General features: G+C 41.3%; 1 long non-coding RNA gene across 2 annotated transcripts in view; it reads right to left on the minus strand.

Moving 5' to 3' along the window:
* Positions 1-3728: 3728 nt before the first annotated feature.
* Positions 3729-13703, minus strand: part of LOC121401437 — a 59420-nt gene continuing 49445 nt past the window's right edge. For both annotated transcript variants that reach the window (XR_005966241.1, XR_005966242.1), the window contains exons 3-4: positions 7140-7245; positions 3729-4514 (exon numbers count right to left, since the gene is read on the minus strand). This is a non-coding gene — a long non-coding RNA (uncharacterized LOC121401437). The remainder of the gene's footprint in view (positions 4515-7139; positions 7246-13703) is intronic.

A 13703-nucleotide genomic window follows, 5' to 3' on the forward strand; every position in this document is an offset into this window, starting at 1 on the left:
CCTGTGCAGAAAGAGCTTACAATCTAAAGGGAAGGGAATAATACACAAGGTGTGGGAGTGGGCAAGATCAGAATTAAGTGGGTGAGAAATGTGGAACTATATGTGGTGTTGCATTTGGTAGTTAAGAGTGAGGGTAGGCTTCTCTAAATAAGTGCGTTTTAAGAGATTGCTTGAAAGCAGAAATGTTGGGAGAAAGTCCGTGGGTGAGAATTCCAGAGGGGTGCAGCCCTTGCAAAGTCTTGAATGCAATCATGTGAGGAAGTAATGAGAGAAGAGTTGAGTAGCAGGTCAGTAGAGGAGTGTAGTAAGTGGTTTGGTGAGTATATAGAGATGAGTTCAGAGATGTAGGGTGGGGCAGAGTTATGAAGTGCTTTGAATATCAGGGTCAATAATTTGAATTTAATTCTGAAGAGTAGTGAAAGCCAGTGCAGGGATTGACAGAATGGCATAGCAGAGGAGGAGCGGTTGCTGAGGTGTATAAGCCTTGCAGCAGTGTTCATTATGGACTGGAAAGGTGACAGTCTCTGGTGGGGAAGGCCAATTAAAAGAGAGTTACAGTAGTCTAGACGTGATATGACAAGAGAGTGAATAAGAATTTTGTCAGCATCTTGGGTGATAAATGATCGTATTTTGGATATGTTCCAGGGCAGAATCTAGGATAACCCCAATGGAGTGATTGTGGAATTGTTAGCTATGATGGATACTTCCAGGATGTTACTGGTGTAAGTTGGAGGAAAGTGAACCAAGATATAATTAGTCTTTATAAATCAGATTATTGGGTTTATTTAATGGTTGCATGATTTTCTAGTAGACTTAAAGTATGAAGAAATTTTGGAAAGATCCGTTATCCAGAAAACACCAGGGGGTATATTTATCAAAGAGTGAAGTTAATAGTGAAGTTTCGCCACTAGAGTGAAATGCCGCCACTCCCCATTCATTTCTATGGAAATTTTTAAAGGCATATTCATCAATGGGTGAACTTTCACTTTCACCCATTGATAAATACGCCTTTCAAAATCCCATAGAAATTAATTGAGAGCTGCGGAATTTCACTCTAGTGGCAAACTTCACTCTTTGATAAATTTACCCCCAGGTCTCGAGCATTCTGAAAAACAGGTCCCATACCTGTATACATGTGTGACATTGGTGACAAAGCTCCCCCACCCACACAAGCTAAAAAGAAAACATTGGTGGTCAGGGCCCCCCAATAAAATGAGAGGAAAAAAGGTGGTCAGGGCCTCCGATAAAAAGAAAAAAAAATTTGGTGAACAGCCCCCCCATTTAAAAAAACAATGGTGGCCCTCTCCCTCCAAGTTAAAACAAACATTGGTGGCCGGACCCCCAAGTAAAAAAAAAATGGTGGTCAGGGTTCCCCATTAAAATTTAAAAAAAACATTGGTGGTCAGGGCTTTCAAAGAAAAAAAAGATCATTGGTGTTCATTGGAAACTTTTAAAATTTGGCAGTTACAGGTTCCAGAAGGCAACCTTGGCTCTCCAGCTGTTAAGGAACTACAAGTCCCACAATGCCTTTAGACTCCTTCAAAAGGCTCCTTCATTGCATTGTGGGACTTGTAGTTCCTTAACAGCTGGAGAGCCAAGGTTGCAGATCCCTTACTTTGAAGAACTGCAGAGGAGTTGCAGCCACTTCAGAAATCTAGTGGTGTTTGTCAGCAGCCTCATTACATCTACACTGAGCACACGTATGTTAAACTGATCTGGACCTGGCTTCCTCTGCACATGCTCAGTTTCTGCAAACAGTTATTTGATTTTACACCAACCCCATTTCGCTACTACTAGACTTGTTCTCATCGTGTAAGGGCTAAGGCACACAGACTGTAAGCTCCGCTGCTCTCAATCTGCGTTTTTTTTGCAGACCATCTCTGTACCCCATCTCTATTGATTTTTATAAGATCACTGCTAAGAGCAGTGTCGAGGTCAGCTGGAAAAACGTGAAAGGAGATGTTTCCAGGCTGACCTTCGCTGTGTGTGACTGTACGCAAGCATTAATTCAAATGATTGACGCTATGACATGAAGCCTACTCTCCTTGTGCCCTTGTCCTAAAGATAATAAAATCGGCACGGGGCACTGCCTTTTAAGGATTTCTAGTCATATAAAATCAGGCACCACGATATTATCCAGCGGGTAACTCGATTTTACTGGGCCCCACAGTCATTTCAATTTATGGTCCCAAAGCATTGGTTAGTTGACCTATTCTGCCAAGATATATTAAAATTGTTAACTGCTTACGGCCTTCCCCCTACAATGCTGGGCACCCGAGCAACTACAGGGTATTCTTAGGGTAGATACACCTGTGAAATAAGCTTTGTATACCCTTAGCTTTCTCATCTGTGTCAGCCCCTGGAAGAAATGAATCTTGTTATATTTTGTATGCAATTACAGCATTCTGTTTAGCAAACACCTTTGAGACCTCAAAAGCAGAAAACAAGATCAGAAATAAAATGTAATCTAGGTTGGTGCCATTCTGCTGGAACATCTGTATTTCCTGTGAGAACAGTTTCTGCTTATTTGCACCACTATCCTATTGTATCAAATGCATCACAATTTGGACTGGGGTAACTAGGGCCCATCGAAAGAACCCCACCTGAAGGGCCAACACTCATACTCTCCCACAACCCCCATGCCACACATACTGTCCATCACAAAGACCCCCCACCTCCACAACACTGCATGCCCTGTCCAACCCTCTGCCCTTCAAAACATTTTTGAGAAATTTGAGTGTATAATTTTTTTACACCCTCCCCTGGTTTGTGTGGCGGTGGACAGAGGGTGCAACAGGAACCTGGACAGCACTGGTCTGATTGGGACGGAACCCCCCAAAAAATGTATATATATATATATATATATATATATATATATATATTTAGAACAGGAAAAAAGCTTGCACTCACAGGTCTTAGCGGTGAAAATATAGGTGATTATTAAAAAAAATCGACTACTACACGAGTTGTGCTGGCTTCCAGACTCATTCTACATATATGTAGCGCACCCGTAGGTGTAGCTTTTGCTGTGTATTAAGGCTGTGTATGACCAGGCTAAAACCCGTTGTAGTGTGCCCTGAACCCCCAGTGTACCCATGCAACTCCCTGCAACTCCCGGTACCTGATGTAGATCAATGCGGTAGGATATTCAGCCAGACAGTTTTTTTGCAGTAAACGATAACTTGTTTATTAACAGATAACAATGGCAAGGTCGTAGTTCACAAGCACTTTGATGTTCACAGTAACCATAGAGTAGCTTCAAACAGTAGTATTCCCTCCAGGGGGGGGGCAAGGTGCAACAGACGGCTAATATTCAATATATATCAAAGTTACAGCAACAATAGACTTGGGGAATAGTTACCACTCTCACTGGGCACTATCCCTCTGGTGAAGCACTAAGGCATGGGTTTCTCAGCCTGAGGTCTTGTATCTTGGCACCAAACTTGATCCTCACCTCACCCACTGTATTCAGCCTGGGGTCTTGGGTCTTGGTATCCTATCTGGTCCTCAACTCACCCACTGTAGTCCTTGCACTAGTGGTTCAAATACCACGGGGTCTTAACCCCACTATTTCTCCTCGTTGGAGCCACATCTGCTCACTAGCTATCCTGTGCTGACTTTCACTCCTAGAACGACTATTACTGTATTACTATCACTATCTTACACTTAACTAACTTTCCCGGCAGACCTGGACCTGTAGTACCTCACACTGAGGCAAAGTCCCAGGACAGACCCAGACCGCATGGTGCTAAACCCTTTTATATTGACAAACAGTGCCATCTAGTGGACAAACTCCATGAACTAATGTGGACCCAGCAAGGGACATAGCTGCCTGAGTTAACTAAAGGGCCCTTAGGTGTCCTTTTACCAAGGGGAAATGCCTGAAATAAATACACCCAAATCTCAGGGTCTCTACATATATATTTATATATAAAACCCCCATCTTCAAACTATAGTATCTATCCAGCTGAAGTTAGCTCCTGATTGATAAAACACGTTGCTCAGTTTATAATGTGCACTGAAATGAATAAACGCAAAGGAAACACTACAAAATGCTTACCAGCTCAAAATATAAAATAAACTCGATGTAATTACTACTCTCATTAATGCATTTGACTTTAGTATGTCAACAGATCTTTATTTGTTGTATTCCTACAAGAAAATGGCAAAATTTATTATTAATCTATAATCTGTTAACTGGTGTGATAAATTAGTATTCTCTGATATTGATTAAACTGAAGTCAGCCACTAAGAATGTGTAAAATTAATGTAAGCCATAGATCACTGGTTACATCATTAGGATTTAAATCATGTCAAATCGGCTTCTTGCACGAGAATTTCTGCGGTTTCTGCGGTTTGATGTCTATATAATGGGAATGAGAACAAGCAACAAAATGACTTACCACAAGAGAAATCGGAATTCTTAGTGCAAGTTACCTACCACAATCTTGCTCTGTTGGATCATATCCATTCTCTGATGGTGCCACTCATGACATCTCTGCTGAATACCCACACTATCATTAAAGTTAAATAAAGTATGAGTAACTGTGCATTAACTGTAAGACAAAATAATAAAACTATTTGCAGGGTCGGACTGGGCCCCTGGTCCTTGTAGGCCCCGCTGACCCACACCTGCTCACTGCCCTGGGCACAGCACCCTTACCTCCACCCTGCGGTCTGCTTTTTCAAAAAAACGCGGCGTGAACCACGCCGAAATGCTGTGTAAATCTGCATGTGTTTCCAGGGCCTTAGAGATTGATTTGGCCTAGCTTTTACCATGCTGCTTAGTTTTTGGGCATTGATATAAGCGAAAAGATATTATAGATAAACACACAGCTTACAAAGTTTGTGCCTCAATGAAATAAACTGTAATGGCTGCACATCTGTGCAATGCTCAACAAGTCATTGAGCCATGGCAACACTAGCCCCACACTGCTTCACTGTATACATATATATATACAGTATACAGTATATGCGTATTGTTAGGCTTCCCATTAAGGGGCTATGCCAATCAGACATCAGACAAGCGCACACACAGGGACACATATATGAAAGGAACACCAGCCGCATGTATCTATAGTAGGTCTTAAATATTACAAGTACTAAGAATTGTATTCCACCAATAGCTAAAGGTATATCGTTTGGCCACAATTCATATACAATAGACTGTCACCATCTTGTTTTGCTATACATATTATTGCTATATGATACAGCAGCTGCTCTGTGAGTTTACACATGTGGAATAAATCTATTGCCTTGTTACCAAATTTGTTCCTGACAGTTGTGTACAATGCACAGGGCAATGCAGAAGGTTGTTCGTATTCCCTGGATATATAGCAGGTCCTATAGATTTGTCTTTGCACCTTATCATAAGCAGCCCAGATGCCAGTCGGTCAGCTCAGCGAATACCTCCAAGGGTTGCCCCACAAAGAAGCAGCGATGTGTAACATGTGGCATGGTGGACTGGCACAGTGCTGCTACATTTTGGATGAACTTCCGAGCATACTTGGATATTGAAGCTTTCTATGCTTTTACCCCCATCATAGTTTCAGAGTAGGCCAGCACAGTCAAATGTTATTTATATTTTGAGCTGTTTCTAGGGCCTCGTAAGGCATTCTTCAAAATAAACTTTCTTATCAAAGCTTTATTAAGCCGAAATTTCACTTTCTCCAAATTATCCGTAAGCACAGCCATTTATAATGGAGAGTTAATGTGAAATCTATTATATAAACAACCATTATCAGAATCAACCTTAAAATTAATCATAACTGCAGTGCAATCAATTACACCTTGCTACAACAAAGCCTCCCAGGGCTTCGGAAAGTTTATTTAAAGCAACTTAAACAGAGAAGGGATTTTCTTCCTCTCCAACAGGATTGCTAAAGCCATAAACTAGATAAAATAGCAGGGCTACTCCAGCAAGGTCAGAATTTATCTTCCCATTAATTAAACCATCGTTCTTTTTGTGTCAGCTAATGCAGTGGAGCTTGTCATATTTTGATAAGGCCCAAGGCAACATAGTTACAGATTTCCTGAAACTGTGATAAATGGGGGAAAATATTAAATATATTTTGACTCAAACCAAATGCTGCGCTTATTAGCAGGAACATATGTGTTGGGATTGTTTCATGGCTTCTCTCTGCACAGGCTGTTAAAATATTTTATTTAATATTTAATTTTGCCCGTAGCAGAATGTTCTATCATTCTTTTGTGGTCAAACGTGTATTTTATTACTTTTCATTAAAATATGACCAATTGCTTCAGAAAAATGTTTCCTAATTTTGCAACCTGGAGATCTCTTTCTATACTCTGTATAGTAGAAACAGAGTGGAGGATCCCACATATAGAATTATGCATTATATAAATAAGACTATAAGGGTAATTTACGACTAGGCCCAGATCTGTGTCAAGGTCACAAAGACACGGACCTAGGGTGCCAAGATTTTAGGGGTGGCATGCCATCCAGCCACATTAGAATTTTTTTTAAGAGCAATGGGAATGCACAGCTCTTTAACTCTCCTGCGAGTGTAATCCCTAGTGCTCCAGTGGGAACTAGCAAGTGAGCAAAGTGCAAATTTCATGTGCAATTGGATTTTTCCCTAGAATTTCACCATGGTTGCGCCTGACATAATTGCAGCCAATATTTTTTAAGTCTGATTGGCATAATTGCTGGTGTTTGGCATGCGAAATGCCTTCCGCTGGATCAACTAGCAGTTAGGCAAGTTATATATATAGGCTTAAAAGATTGAACTTGATGGACGTGCGTCTTTTTTAAACCTAACTTACAATGTTACTATGTGCTCTATTCTTTGGACACAAGTGTGCGTCTTACATTAACGCAGCAAACTGAGGGAGCTCTGGAGCTACCACCTGTTCAATGGTTTCCCTGGGTCAATAGACAAAACTGTCCACAATTCTGAACAGGAGCACAACTTCGCTTCTTTACTGGTTACTATGTCTGATGATGGGGCTTGCCCGAAACATTACATTCTTAATAAACACGCAGGGGGAATCCCTACTTGGATTTGCCCTGTTGTCTTGGTAAGTTTTTTGCCTTATGTGTACAGGATTGGTGTACTGAGGACTGAGCAGAAGGAATAAGGAAAGGTTAGGATGTGCTGGTGAGTATTGTTAAATACCTGGTCTGGTGGTAGCTCCAGGGTTCCCCTGCGTTAATAGACACAACTCTGCACAATTCCGAACAGAAGCACAGGTGCACTAGTGGTCAGTAAATTAGGGGAGTGCCTAAAAAGTAAAGAAAAAACGGAAAAGTAAGATGGGGCACACATGATCATGTATTCAACAACCATTATGCTAACAGGTCTAATCATTTGATTTACCCTTTCAACTAAATAAAAGCATCCAATGGACCATACCATTTTATTTTTTATATGTTCCTGTATGTTCCCATTATGATACACAACTTGCATACCCTCTGGGTAGTAAGATGGCAAATTAGGCTCTGGTGCAACACTGCATTAAATCTTAAGATGATTTTTTGTATAGAAGTGTGCCTCAAATACTAAATCCTGGTACAAATTATTATGTCCCCTCCTTGTGACCCCAGACAAGTCACTTTATCTGAAATATCTGGCCATATTTAATGCATTTATGATGTCTGGCTTGATGGTTAAAATGCACTTTGGTTCCCTTTCCCTACTATAAAATAGTGATGGCTTTTAACCCCATGGCTTTGCATTGACTGCAGAATACAGCTCCTTGACGTTTTTATAACAAAGCCATTTCTCTATAACAATTCCAGTAAATTGACTATGTTATCGCCGTAATATATTTTTACAAGAGCATTTTTATTGTTCTATTTGTAAAGATTGGTATTTCATGTACAGCATTATAATTTAAATTATATATATTCATGTATATCATGGAAAAATCAATGTGATTTTAGTATTCTGAAGATGTTGGAAATCCCAGAATAGCTTATTTTTTTGTGTTTGAAAAATGCCAAGGTTAAAATACTGCACATATATACAGCAGAAGAAATGGCATGACAACAGTGAATACTCCTGCTGTAGCATTCTCCATGCTCTCATTATAGTAGAATATATTTCTGAAACCCAAACCATCTTGTTGGAGTAAAAATATGACAGTAATATGAAAATGAAAGAAAGGTATAAGACTTAATTTGCTTAGAAATTGTGTTCAGGATAATTATCTCCCTTCAATGTGAAATATATAAAACAAAGATAATTAATGGAATCCACTGACACATTTAGCAATTAATTCACCTTGTTAAAGTATACGGTGAAAATGACTATATGTATGCCATCAGAAAATAATCCTTTTTGGGATCTAAGTAAAATGAGGTAGTGTTATATGTAGCAATTAGTTCTGTTCAGGGCCAGAACTAGGGGTAGGCAGAAGAGACACCTGCCTAGGTTGCAAAGATGTGGGGGCTCTGGGCAGGTACCTGTTCAAAAGTCTTCTGCCTACCCCTAGTCTGGGTGGTTTGCTCCCCTGCTGCTATCACCTCTTTCCTCTCTCCTCCACTCTATCACTCTCCCCTACCTCCGTTACTCCCCCTACCTCCCTCCCCTGCCCTTCCCCTTCATTACTCTCCCCTCCCCTAATTCTTGGGGGTGGGGGTAGCGACCGGGTGCCTAGGGCGCCATGTCTGCTTGGCCCTGGGCCTGGTTCTGTTCAGAAGGAGTTTTGGTGTATGGCCTAATTTTATGGACGGAAAAAAATAAAAAAACTATTCTGTGAACTAAATGTACCATTTTTGTAAAGCTTGTAATTCATAGGAATTAATAAACACCAAGGAGGTCAATTCTAATAAAGTACATGAGTGTTTTGTGGACAAGTGCTAACCTGAATTTTAAATGCACAGTAGGAACCTGAGACTTATTTGTGTGTGGGATTAGAAGAAGATCCTGGCATACTTACTACAGGAACATGAGACTGAAAGTATTACAAGGAGTGATTCACCTTTAAGTTAACTTTTAGTATGTTATAGAATGGCTAATTCTAAGCAACTTTCATCAGTTGTCATTATTTTATCATTATTTTATTTAGTTTTTAAATTATTTGCCTTCTTTCCAGATTTCAAATGGGGGTCACATCTACAAAACTAATGCTCTATAAAGCTACACATTTTCTGTTATAACTACTTTTTATTACTCATTTTTCTATTCAGGCCATCCCCTACTCATATTCCAGTCTTGTATTCAAATCAATATATGATTGCTAAAGTAATGTGGACCCAAGCAACTGGATTGCTATATAAAAAGTTAAATAACTCAAAACCCATAAATAATAAAAAATTAAACCTGTTGCAAATTGTCTCATAATATCACTTTCTACATAATACTACAAGTTATTGCAAAGGTGAACAACCCCTTTCAAGAGCAGCTTTAGCTTCATGGTGTGTAGTAGGTGTAGGGGGCCCAAAGGCTCAGCCAGGAGTAGCGGACTTAGGAGGAAGCACAGTCTAACAGTTCGAGGTACAGATAAGGATTAAACAGAAGAGTAGTCGAGTTCAGGCAATATGGTCGGTTCAGGCAGTAAAGGTTCAGTATACGGTAACAGGCAAGGGTCAAAACACAGGATCAAAAATTAGAATCACTAGTAGTGCACCCAGGAACTCACAAGGAAGAACCTATTGTAGGGCAAAGTCAGAAGTGCTCCAGCGTCTTTTATAGGCCTCCTTTGGCGGCAAAAACGGACGCAGTGATGTCATGACGCTGGCGTCCTCACTCTGGCGTCCAATCTGACGCTGATGTTTCAACGCTGACATCCAATCCGACGCCGGCGACTAGTCTGATGCTGGCGTGATGTCACAGAGCTGCGCCCAGGAGGAACCGCATGGAAGACACCGCCATCTTGGGACGCCAGGTAAGTCTTCCTTACAGTACCCCCTCCTTATGGGGGGCCTCAGGACGACCACAACTTGGCTTGGAAGGAAACTGTGGCATTTCCGAACAAGTGCAGGGGCATGAACATCAGAACATCTCACCCAGGAACATTCCTCAGGACTGAAACCCTTCCACTCGATCAAGTACTGCAATGTGCCCTTGGAGACACAAGAATCGAAAACTATTTTAACTTCGAACTCCTAGAAACCATCCACAATAACAGAAAGAAGAAGACTCAGAGGAAGATGCTGGTTTAAGAAGGGGCACATGGAAGACATTGGGGATCCACATCTCTGCAGGTAATTGAAGGCAAACAGCAACAGGATTGATGACCTCGACAACAGAAAGGACCGATGAATTTGGGACCAAGCTTGGGGGTAGGAATCTTGAGGCGAATATTTCTTGTGGAAAGCCAAACTCTGTCTCCAAGAGTATATTGAGGAGTAGGAAACCGTCTTCTGTCGGCAAAATGTTTTTGAGACAAAGAACTCTTCTCCAGGTTGGCCTTGGTTGCATGCCAGATAGCAGACATATGAGCGACTTGATCATTGGCTGCTAGGTCATTGGAGAGAAGAAGATCTTGAGGAAAGGCCATAGGATGTTGACCAAACACACAGAAAAAAGGAGACTTTTCAGAAGAGGCATGCAAGGCGTTATTGTGCGCAAACTCAGCCCACAGAAGAAGATCTGCCCAGTCATCGTGGCATAAAGATACATGACAGCGCAGGAACTGTTCAAGTGCTTGGTTGATTCGTTCTGCTGCACCATTGGACTGTGGATGATATGCAGAAGAAAATTGAAGAGAGATGTGAAGTGCTTTGCACAAGGATCTCCAAAACTTGGAAACAAACTGAGAGCCTCTGTCAGACACTATCTCTGCTGGAAATCCATGAAGACGGAAAATGTGCTGAATGAAAAGTCTTGAGAGTTCTGGAGCAGAGGGCAACTTGTGAAGGGGAACGAAATGAGCCATCTTGCTTAAACCTATCCACCACCACCAAATAACTGTATGACCCAGGGAAACAGGGAGGTCAACAATAAAGTCCATGGCCAGATGGGTCCAGGGTCGAGAGGGAATGGGCAAGAGAAGAAGAAGAAAATGTCCCGACTTGGAAGCCGCACAGTTAGCACAGGAAGAGACAAAGTCTTTAACATCCTTCCAAAGAGAAGGCCACCAAACAAGGCGGGATAGCAGGTCTGTCGTCTTCCGAATCCCAGGATGGCAAGCCTGCTTGGAACTATGAGATTGTTTAAAGATAGACTGACGAGTTCAGGAGGAACAAATGCTACCCCTAGGGGAGTATCTGACGGTGCTGAAGACTGTGCAGAGAGCAGTTGGGAAGCCACAGAAAAAGTCAGAGCAGCCACAATTTTGGTAGAAGGCACAATAGGTTCAGCGGCCCCACAACTGGTTTCTTCTGGAAGAAAACTCCTAGACAAAGCATCGGCCTTCTTATTTCTGGAACCAGGACGAAAAGTCAAGACAAAGTTGAACCTGTAAAGGAGAGTGCCCACCGAGCTTGTCTCGGTTTTAAAGTTTCAGGGTCTGAATATATTCCAAGTTCTTATGATCAGTAAAGATGGTCACCTGGACAGAAGAACCCTGCAACAAATGCCTCCATTCTTCTAAGGCCAGTTTTGCAGCCAAAATTTCACAATTCCCCACATCGTAGTTCTGTTCAGGGGGAGAGAATTTTTTGGAGAAAAAGGCACAGGGGTGTAATTTTCCATCACTTGAGGACCTCTGAGACAGGACTGCTCCAGTCCCCACATCCAAGCCATCTACTTCAATTAAAAAAACGTCAGAAGAGGGTCAGGATGTCTTAGAATTAGAGCCGAGGAAAAAGAGTCTTTTAGATTTTGAAAGGCTTCCAGTGCCTGTGGAGGCCAGTAGTTTGGTCTTCCGCCCTTACAAATGAGAGAAACTTGGAAGAAAAACGTTTGATAAACTGCCGGTAATAGTTGGCAAAGCCGATGAAACATTGAATGGATTTTGTACTGGTCGGAAGATGCAAATCTTGTATGGCAGATGTCTTGGCTTGGTCCATCTCGAAGCCTCTTTGGGAGATGATAGAACCTAAGAAAGGTATTTTAGAGGTTTCAAAAGAACATTTCTCTAATTTACGGGAGAGGACCTCACGTACTTGAATCCAAAGTTCTTCCAAGGATTTGGAGAAAATAAGGATATCATCCAAATAGACAACAACACAAGAAGTACTCTGAAGTTATTGTTTACTAACGCCTGGAAAACTGCGTGCGCGTTGCAGAGCCCGAATGGCATGACAAGGTTTTCGTAATGTACATCACAAGTGTTAAAAGCAGTTTTCCACTCATCGCCCTCACGAATGCGGATCAAATTATAGGCTCCACGCAGATCTAACTTTGTGAAGTGACTAGCTCCCTTGAGTTGATCGAATAACTCAGAGATGAGAGGAAGAGGGTAACGGTTTTTGGAGGTAATCTTGTAATCAATACAGGGACGTAGACTACCGTCTTTTTTCTGGACGAAGAAGAACCATGCTCCCGCTGGAGACGAAGAGGGATTGATGAAACCTCTTTGAAGATTCTCCAGGATGTTGGTGGGAAGTATCCACCTTGACAGCCAAAGCGATAAGATCTTCCCAACGCGTAGGCAGCTCACGGGAGACCAAGTCATCCTTCAGGCGTATAGAGAGCCCGTTGTAAAAAGCGGCGTGGTAGGCCTCGTTGTTCCAACCTGTCTCTGGGACCAACGTGCGGAACTCTATGGTGTATTCTAGCACAATATGAGTCCCCTGACGAATCTGCAACAACCGCGAGGAGGGGGGCGCTGCCCGGCCGGGGGCGTCAAACACTGTTCGCAGATCCTGGATAAAGGCTTTAGAATTGTCAATCAACGGATCCTCCTTCTCCCACAGAGGGGATGCCCATTCTAGGGCTTTTCCAGTCAGGCGGGTGATGATGTATCCCTTGGGATGCCAGGTAAGTCTTCCTTACAGTAGGTTGGTAAAGATGTGATCCACTGGCAAATGGATTGAAGTGTAAACCCTGGGTACATTATGGCATTCGTGAGATCATAAATGATATTCTCAGAGAATCTGCAAATAATTTTAATTATTTGTGGTTTTGAAGTTATTTAGCTTTTTATTCAGCAGCTCTCCAGTTTGCAATTTCAGCAATCGTGTTGCTAGGGTTCAAAGTACCCCAGCAACCATGCATTGATTTAAATAAGAGCCTGGACTGAATAAAAAGAAGAGTAATAAAAAGTTGTAATAACAACATTTGTAGCCTTACAGAATTACATTTTATTGTGCACTTCCTGATGACGGCTTGAGTTGTGAGCCAAAATTTTGTTTGCACTAAATAAAATCTTAGTTGCACTAAGAATTATATATATATCTAGATAGATAGATAGATAGATAGATAGATAGATAGATAGATAGATAGATAGATAGATAGATAGATAGATACTTGTATACTTGTTACTGGGATCCACATTCCTAAGGGTATCTGTTCTTGCAAGTCCGTGGGTGCTGCTCCTGGGAATTTATTCATTGAAACACATGTGGTAGCGCACTCCTGGGATTTCTTTAAAAAATTAATTATTTTATTGTTTCATCATCATCGTACAGAATCAACATTTCGGCTCACATCCCAAGCCTTTGTCAAGATATACAATATATATATATATTACAATATATATATATATATATATATATATATATATATATATATATATATATATATATATATATATATATATATATATATATATATATATATATATATATATATATAACCTTAGGGCTAAGGCAGGCTTCTCCCCTCAGCACCATTATCTATCCAGCAGCC

This window comes from Xenopus laevis, chromosome 3L (assembly GCF_017654675.1).
Source record: "Xenopus laevis strain J_2021 chromosome 3L, Xenopus_laevis_v10.1, whole genome shotgun sequence".
Lineage (NCBI taxonomy): Eukaryota > Metazoa > Chordata > Amphibia > Anura > Pipidae > Xenopus > Xenopus laevis.